This window comes from Orcinus orca, chromosome X (assembly GCF_937001465.1).
Source record: "Orcinus orca chromosome X, mOrcOrc1.1, whole genome shotgun sequence".
Lineage (NCBI taxonomy): Eukaryota > Metazoa > Chordata > Mammalia > Artiodactyla > Delphinidae > Orcinus > Orcinus orca.
The window spans coordinates 31,820,797-31,830,193 of NC_064580.1; positions in this window are offsets into that span (position 1 = coordinate 31,820,797).

A 9,397-nucleotide genomic window follows, 5' to 3' on the forward strand; every position below is an offset into this window, starting at 1 on the left:
ACGCCTCGGCAAATCTCTTCCTTTTTATGGCTGGATAATATTCCATTGTATATACCACAATTTCTTTATCCATTCACCCATTGATGGACACTTAGGTTGGTTTATTTTCTGACTTCTTGAAATGACAACTGCTGTTTAAATTGTTTAGTTGGTAGAGACAAGGAGAGTAAGCCAATCCTGCTTTCATAATGTGTATTTGTAGCCATGGCAGATGTAAAATTGAGTTCAGAAATCCTAAGAGAAAAGAGCTTACACAGAATTGCATATGATGCACTAGTATTAAAAGGGAGCTTCACATAAAATATCTAGGTAAGAAGAATAATTGCTCCCATTTCTTACTTTGCCCGGGTGATGTCACATAACATTCTTATCATCAATTGACAAACTCGCTAGAGGTAACAAAATTGCCCAATTAGCCAAAAGTATTTGCACCAAACAATAGATATTCCAAATAAGCTACCCTAAGAAGGTCATTTTCCCTGTCTAATTCTTTGAGCATTATGCTTGAAATATTGAAATGTAACACATTTCTGTCTCAGGATTATGGGTACTTTAGCAAAAAGGGCCAAAACTCTTTTCAACTGTACCCATGACTGTTTTGACAGAATATCATGGAGAAAACATCTTGCTTGATGAAGTAGATGCTCTTCTCTAGAGATGTTCCTACATCATTTGTAGTTTTATAAAGTTTAATTATACTTTCCCTCCAAACCTTACTATATTAAACTTAGTGTCAGATATTTTTCAATAACTCCATAATTTAGGATTTATAGATTCAGCTTGAGAAGTAGATTGGGAATATTTAACTCAATATATCTCAGTATGTTTATCTCAGCTTAACATGTAGATGCTTTTTTTACATGTAAAAAATAGCAAAGAATGCAAAAAAAGAATAATTTATAAATCTGGTGAGCAAGCAATGAGCAGAATTTGTTTTTGTGGATGATAGGCAGGTGATATGAAATCTTAGAATTGTTTTAATATCCACAGTACTTGTGAGAGTATACAATTCCATGTTAGGTATTCCTGTCATTTTCTATACCCTATGCTTAGTCTCACCACAGCACATGGCATAGTATATTGATATGAGTCAGCTAATGCTGCAATAATTCTGCATAGCAAATCACTCCAAACTCAGTGGCTTAAAACAATAAGTACATTGATCTCACTTATTTTTCTTTGTGCCAACTGTGGTTTGACTTATATCAGCTGGACTTGCTAGACTCTGCTTCAAGCTGCAGGTGGGCTGAGCTTAACTGCAAGTAGTGGGTTAGATTGAGGTTGGCTCCACTTGACTTTTAACCTCTGTCAATAACTATGAAGGGTCTGAGATTTTTATCCCACTTTTAAACTAATGCGTTAGTTGCCACAGTTCCATAGATGCTGGCAGAAAACTCAAGACCCCTTGGTCAGTGACAGGACTTTATTATTCATTATTACTGCTATTATTATATTACTGTATATTTTAAATTGTTCATACCATAGCAGACAGAATGAGATTTATATTTTCCTTCATTTCTCTTGCTCCCTAAACTCTGTGAGGGTGATGGGGAGGCAGGTCCGGCTGTTTGCTATGCACTTAGTCGGTCTGTATCACAGTTGAGGAACTCTGAGTTTAGGAAACCCAATATTTTAAAAGGAGGCTCCTAGCAAACTTGGCCCCAGAAGGAGACATTATTGTTTTGGTCAGGAATCTTCCCTCTGTTTCAGAGGGAGACACAATCTCAAACTTCCATGAAAAATTGTTTCCAAATATCCTCCTTGGACCAATGGCTATCCAGGGTACATTCTTCTCATGTTGAATGGCATGAGCATATCTGCTAACATTCCACTGGGTAAAGTAAGTCATACCACTGAGCCCAAAGTCAGTGTGACAGGGAAGTATATACCTACCCATGTGAGAGAGAAGAATGGATATTTGCTGAACAATAATCCAATCTGTTACTCATAGAATACTGAAATGACTTAATTTCTCCTTCAAGCTAATGCTCATTGTGGATAAAGACTGTGTTTTATTCACCACTGCATTTTCCATGCACTGCCAAATTATTTCAGTAGGTGATCAGTGTGTTTTGTTTTTGCTTAGTGAATGAATGTCCAAATCAGAATGTTTGATACAAGTAATGTAGCTTTAGGGGTTATATACTTTTTAAAGGTCAATCTGCATTTTATTAGGGCCATTTATGTCTGTATCTTTCACCAGTCAATTAGTTAGTGCCTAAGATGGTAAACCTTTGTCCAATCAAGTAAGAAGTTCACAATCTTTTTTTTTTTTTTCTTCATTTCCCTCTTGAGTCAGATCATGGAGGTGAGTGTTTAGATGTCTATGCATGCTTGACTCTAGCAGAGCATGTGCTTTGGCTGAGCCTGGGAGATAAGAGTTTCAATAATGTGCTGCCATCTGGCACCTAATACCCTCTACATTGGTACTGGAACAAAGTCACATTTCCTACTTCATCAGAACATGCCCATGTATATATCACCTTGTACTTTTTTGGTCTGCTAAGCTGAGGTTGTCATCTATGCAGGTGTGCAAGAAAATGGGCATAGCTATGGAAGTTATTTTAAAACACCTTTGCTTTTTGTTTTAAAAGGTATTCATATATATGATGAGATTTATATATATCATATATATATGGTGAGATCACTTATAATGTCAATCCAGAAATAACCACAGTTAACATTTTAGAGTTTATTCTTCTTGACTTTTGTTTGTGTGTTTATATACAAATAGGCATGTATATATGGATATAGATACATATATGTGTACATACACAGATGTAGATGTAGATCAATATAGATTCTAATACTTACATTTTATTCAGTATATGTAGTACTATATCATGGGATTCTTTCTATGTCATCTTTGAAATGGCTGCTTAGTGTTCTCTTGAGCGTAGCGTAATTTGTTTAACTAATTTACTTATAAATCTATCGGCTATGAAACCAAACATACAAATTTCAGTGATTTAACTCAATAAAACTTTATTTTTTCTTTGTGTTTCTGGTTAATGAAAGGCTTTTTACTTGATGACCCAGGCCCCTACTATCTTGTGACTCTGCTCTTCTTTAGGGTCTTTCAGTCAGCTGGAGGTTAGGAAAAGAGCATGAGAGATCACCCTTGGGAGATTTTTACCTCTCAGGCCTAGAAATAGCATTCATCCCTCCTTTTTATAGCTAAAACCTTTTCATAATGGAAGAGAGAGATCAAGTCTGTGGCAGACAGCTAGCCATCTCTATCACAAAACTATATTTTTTTCAATAAAATAAACACCACCATGAAGAAAATCTTTAGTCTCCTGTGTTATTTTGAATTGTCCTTTTATTTATAACACACTTTGCTTAATATATTGCTATCTTGTAAAATTTGACCATTAGGTATTATTTGACCATTGTATTTATACTTTTTATCAATAGGAACAATCCCATTTGCTTTTTTTCTACTTGAATTTAACTTTTTCTGATACTAATTTTCACCTATTTCCTTTGTTTGTATTTTTGCCATTCGATTTACTTTAAAATTTTCAATTACAACAAATGTGTTCATGGTAATTCAAACAACAAAGTTGTATATATTACAAATTAATTTATCTCTCTCTTTGATTCTTTGTCATTCATGTATCAAAGATAGTATTCATAATTTACCCTATTTTCTAGTATAATTGTCCTACGATAAGCATACATGTATAATTTTTGGGGGTTTTTTAATTAAAATTATGATATTATATCCTATTTTGTAGTAATATGCAGGTTATTTTCTTTGCTTAATAATGAAATGAATAACATCCCTACCCAAAATTTCTAGGTCTAATTCATTCTTTTAAATAGTGACCACCAAAAGTTTACGATGTTTTTTGCCTCATCAAATCATCAAGAACATTTTGGAGGAGGCCCCTGTTAATTACTGTGAAATAATAACTCTTTGTTTTTGCCTCCTTGCTTATTTGGGAGATTAAGTCATTGAGGGGGCCTTATTTAATTTCCCTCTCCTGTTCATGTCCTCTGACCACTTTTTTGTTGCTGATTTATAGGTATTCTCTATATATTTTGGATTATATTTTGTGCTGTATATGTTTTGCACATACCTCTTTCCATCTGTTATATGTCTTTAACATTGTAGGCTTTTGGTCATATAGATGTTGTACATTTTGATGCAGTTGAATTTACGAAAGCTACTTTTATGGCCTTTGCTTCTTCATTCTTCTAAAAGGTTTTGATGTTAATATAGTTACATTTATGAATCTTTATGAATTGTATTTCATGTTTAATAAAGATATCCCTTCTCAATCCTAAAGTCATGAAGTGATTTCACTTTTTTATAATAGTTTTTATTTTTTTCACATTTAGTTCTTTAATCTGTATGAATTTTATGGAAAGCCAGTTGTCCTAGCGGATTGATTGAATAATCCATTCATCTCCCTTAATATATTTTCTGATACATATAAAGTTCCCAGACATACTTGGGACTCTTTCTGAACATCTTATTGTGTTTCATTGATTTATTTGTTTCTCTTTGCCAATGATACCTGTTTTGATTAATATTTGATATTTAGTAAGGTAATGTCTGCCTCCTTGTTCTCCTTCTTTAGCATTGCCTTCTCTCCTTTAGAGAGTCGTCTACTTTCCATATTAATTTTTGAGTCAATTTTATTGTTCCACAAAAGTAACCTACTGGGATTTTTATTGGAGTCATATTGAATTTATAGATTAATGTTAAGGAGAATTGGCACTTTAAAAGGTCGTGTCCTTTCTTTGTTTTCTAATCCTGCTAAATACTTCTATTTGATGTAGCTTTGTTTTTACTCTGGAATTTAGGGAAAGATGGAGTAGAGAGACAAATATTTCTCTTGAAACTAGACTTCTAAAATTATAGAACCCACTGTCCTTCAGTCACATAGTTTTTTGTCACAGGATAACGTATTCTATAAAAACACTGTGTTATTGTTTGTGGGTGTAAGTTTGACTCATGAACAACTATATTTCAATTATGTTCTATACTGCCGATTCCAAATATGATTGGCCTCAGTGAAGTCTGATAGCACATAGGCAGCTCGAAAATTCTAAAGATGTACCTATGACTTATGTCTTTCCAGACCATTTCTTAGAATCCTGCCATTTAAACAGAGAGATCTAGTACCTGAGATTTCACAATTCTTTATTTTGGGGCAAAGTACTATAGTTCCAGGATCTCCTTTTTATATGGGAAATACACTTCCAGGGTAATTAATCATTGATGCTTTTTCAAAATCATTGTATATAACAGTTAGATAGGATTGTTGCCTAGGATACCAGGCATTGAAGAAAAGAGACAAAATGGGAGAAGCCTTATTTAGGGAAGAGGAAGAGAGATTATGTTGTTTCAACTTAGAAAAGACTGTCTTGGATGGAGTAAATGTGGGATGCGGGGAGGAGGGGATGCCCCGCTTGGAGGAACAGAACTACACAGGATTCATTGTCCTGGTGAGGGGCGGGTGCGTGACTGATGTGCACAGAGTGATTTGGAAAGGAAAGATCGAATAGCGGCAAAAGCAAGCCGCACCCCTTTCCTTATCTGTATATTAACCGTTTCCTCGTCTGCTACAGGAGGTGACGCTCTGGGCAGCCAGGGGATGTCTAACACATCTGTGGCAGGCACAGTGACTGCCAAATGTGGGAGAAGTGGATGTGGGAGAAGTCACTTGCAAGCTTGGGTGGAAAGAAGGTGGAAAACATGTGCTCAGTACACTCCTTTCACTCAGAATTTTAGAAAGATACCTTTCTGCATCTATTAAAAGCTGACATGCCATTTACTTAGTATGGAACCTCTGGAAGTATTTATAATTACGAATGGGGCATTTAGGTAGATGGAGCACCAACTCCATAACATGAGTTTGAGTGTGACACTGGCCTTAACTCTTCTACTCTTGGAAACATCTGGTGGGAATTTTAATCTCCACAGATCATCAGAATTGATCTCTAACGTTGGCACAAAATCCATTTCTGACTTAGGTGAGCGTGGAGAAAATAGAGCAGTTATTTTGTCCTTTCAGTAGTGACTGAACTTGATCCCCCTGATGTGGCACTCACCGTGGCGCTTGCTGGACTCCCCCGAGGAGACTCAGTGGCTCAGAGAAGGAGGAACTCCATGCCTGGGCAGCGGTTCCTCAGGTCTGTCAGCAGGCAGTGCGACCTGCTCCCGCAACTGCATCTGCGACAGGGCATCGTGTGACATGCTGCCATTTCAGTCCCTGCCTTCCTGCTGGGGGTTAACCCTTCATAAACGTTTAATGATATTGCAGAAGCGTGTTTATATAAACTATGGTAGAGTTATTGTAAAAGACACATCCATTTAAAACTTAGTTTAAAATTATTTCTAAAAGAGACAAGTGGAGGACACAGCTCCACTAGGAAGATTTAATTTAATCTCTTCTTATGGGCAACAGTGAAGAAACTGTGTTCCCCTGGCTCACAGGTTCCTCTCAGTTTTCACTGACAGCCTAGAGCTGGGAGAGGTTAAGAGCCACGGGGAATGCTGGTAGAATGAAGAAGATGCCTGTGGTCCCACCGCCCGCGCGGGTCTCCCTCTGCTTTGTTTCTGCTCCTCTCCAGGCAGCGGCCCCGGAACACCTGTCTCTCCTCCCTTCTCAACCCCACACAGGTTCCTGACCCTTTGTTGTCATCCTCGCTTCTTAGGAAAGGAGACCAGCTGGCTGCTGCGGGTCTGACTGTAAGACCTGCACTAGGAAAGCAGGAGACACGCCAAGGATGAGGCGGGAGCGGCTGCACGGCCGCCAACCCTGGGGCGCAAGTTTCCCAGGTTCTCTGTCCTTACCGTGAATTAGCTTGTCACGTGCTGTGCCTCAGGTGCTTGGCGTGTCCTAGACATCACATCATTTGAAATTTTCGTCTTCCACGGTACTTTCACATGGTTTTAGAGACGTGAGTTAACTCAGATGAGCTGAACGTTATGCAAAGGGGAGAACAGTGTCACAAACAAGGACACTGGTTTTCCTGCCCAGGCATCACGCTGAGCACAGCTCGTGCATTAGACGATTTCACCTCACACAGTCCTGCCAGGAGGAGATTTATGACGACCATGCCCGAAGGACACGTGTACAGACTGAAGGTCACAGATGTCATGAAACTTACCCAAGGTCACACAGCTGGAGAGTTTGGGGCCAGACTCTGAATCCAAGGGGTATGACTCCAGATGCTGCTTCTAACCTCCCATGTGCAATGACCAGGTGCATTCTTCTTACAGACTGTCCCAGAACCTGTCACAGGTTTCTAATACAGGGGGAACTGAAGTAGATAGGAAGTGAATTCATCCTGTCAACAGACATTTATTTTGCTTACTCTGTTCCAGGTGCTGCTCTGGGCACAGCAGTTACAGCCACGAACAAGACAGAAGTCTTGGAGATGATATTCTTGTGGATGGATGAAAAGTGGTGAGTCCCCCAGTTCACCTGGTTTATTTGCTGGTACGTTAGTGAATTGCTTTTATAAATCAATGAGTGATGTGAATACTGCAAATTCAAGCTGTAAGAATCAGTGCTTTAATCATTAATTTTCATCGTCGTTGTGACCAGAACCGCATCTTATTCCTGTGAGTGTCCCCCTCACTGAGCATAGGACCTTGACATCTGCCTCTGGTGGCTCCTCAAAAATTGTTTGTTGAATAAGAGATTGTTATGGACATAAAAATTTATGTACATTACTTTCCATTTTTTAAAGAAAACATGGCAATTTGTTCTTGTGAGTAATGTAAACCAAGTCTGATTCTTAATAACTGGCTGTTGGTTTTTTGAGTAATTTTACAGCCAGTCTTGATTAGGAATGTGGAATTTGAAAAAAGTGCAATATTTAAACAAATGGTGGATTAACAGAAGTGTCTGAATGCTTTTCCTTAACTAAAAAATACTCTAGATTTATTTTTTTCAGTGACAAAAATAATAGCAGCCTTCATGCCCTGCTTTTCTGTTTGTTTGTTTGTTTTACCATTTGTAAGTAGGGGCTTTGTAGTCCGGAATCTCATTCTGCATGTCTCTGGAACACTTATTGACAGTTATTACTCTTCTCTTTATTGAGCACTGAACACTCCCTTCCACCACAGGGAAATAAATTTTCCATTGTTTATTTCAATTTTATATTTTAGATGTTTTAAAAGGTAATTGTACTTTTATCTGTTGTCATCGAATTTAAAAAAAGATGGAGTCAAACACTTGACAAATTGCCTGCCAGCCAGTGTCAGTGGGGGACATGATGTCAGGACACGTGCCCGAGAAAGCAGGCCTGCCTGCATTCAGATCAGTGGTGGGCAGTAAAGTAGACACAAGAACACAGCCTCCGTTTTTAGGGATGTAGACTTTTAGAGCTGGAAGAACCCCGGAGACAGGTATTCCCCTAATTCCACAGAGTAATTATCAAGATGATTAACCACTAAGGAGTGTGGTTTTCCTTGCCTTCTTATAAATATGGAGCTTGGAGTGAAGGCAGGACTAGAATCCAGACAGCCTGAAGCTTGTCGGTTGTTCTTTCAGTTGATTAATTCATTCTTTTACTTTATGCACTAAGCTGAGCTGGGTGTAAGCAGCTATGAAGTGATGAGGACGGAGCAACTAATGACCTGGGACAGTCAGGGGGGTGGGTCTGGAGAGGAGAGGGCACTGGAGCACAGTGCACAGTAGACAAGATCCTAACAACCAGACCCAGCAAGCTCTGTATTTTGTTCTGATTCCTTACCAGAAAACAAACAAACAAAAAACACAATTTATTTTTACTCAGAACTAAATGAATGTTACAGTAATCACCAGGAATCAATGTGATCAGGAGTATGCAGAAAAAAAAAAGCCTGCAGTCATAGGATCACAGCTGCAGAGTTTCTTGGAACCCTTGGAACATAATGCCCAGAAAAATAAAATATCTTTTATTAATAAAACTCAGAGAAATTTAACAAAAACATTTCTTCCTTTCAGGAAATCTTGCATTTCTGTCAAAGCACAGAACCTAAAATGATAATGGCATGAGGCTCAGATACAAGGGCCTAAAACCCACAATAGCAAATTAGAAGCCATTCCTGGCTCCTCCCAGGACTTTCTGTCATCTCTAAGGTCACGTCTACATTGAGTTCATCCCTCCAACATTCGATGCAATTCCAGTAGAATTCACCAGATGGGTTTGGGTCCTATCAGGCTACTACAGTTCTCAAAGACAATGTGTTAGCTATTGATAATCATTTAGCTTAACTAGATTCCCCCTCCTCCTTTAAGCTTATAATGTATTACACGTTATTTCAAATGCCACTGATTTACTATTTAAAAGCATATAATTGTTTCCAGCCATCTTCTGGGCAAAGAAATTTTTGTCTTTTCTAAAATTTAATATCATTAGAGAATTATAAAACTAGACCAAGGTGCCT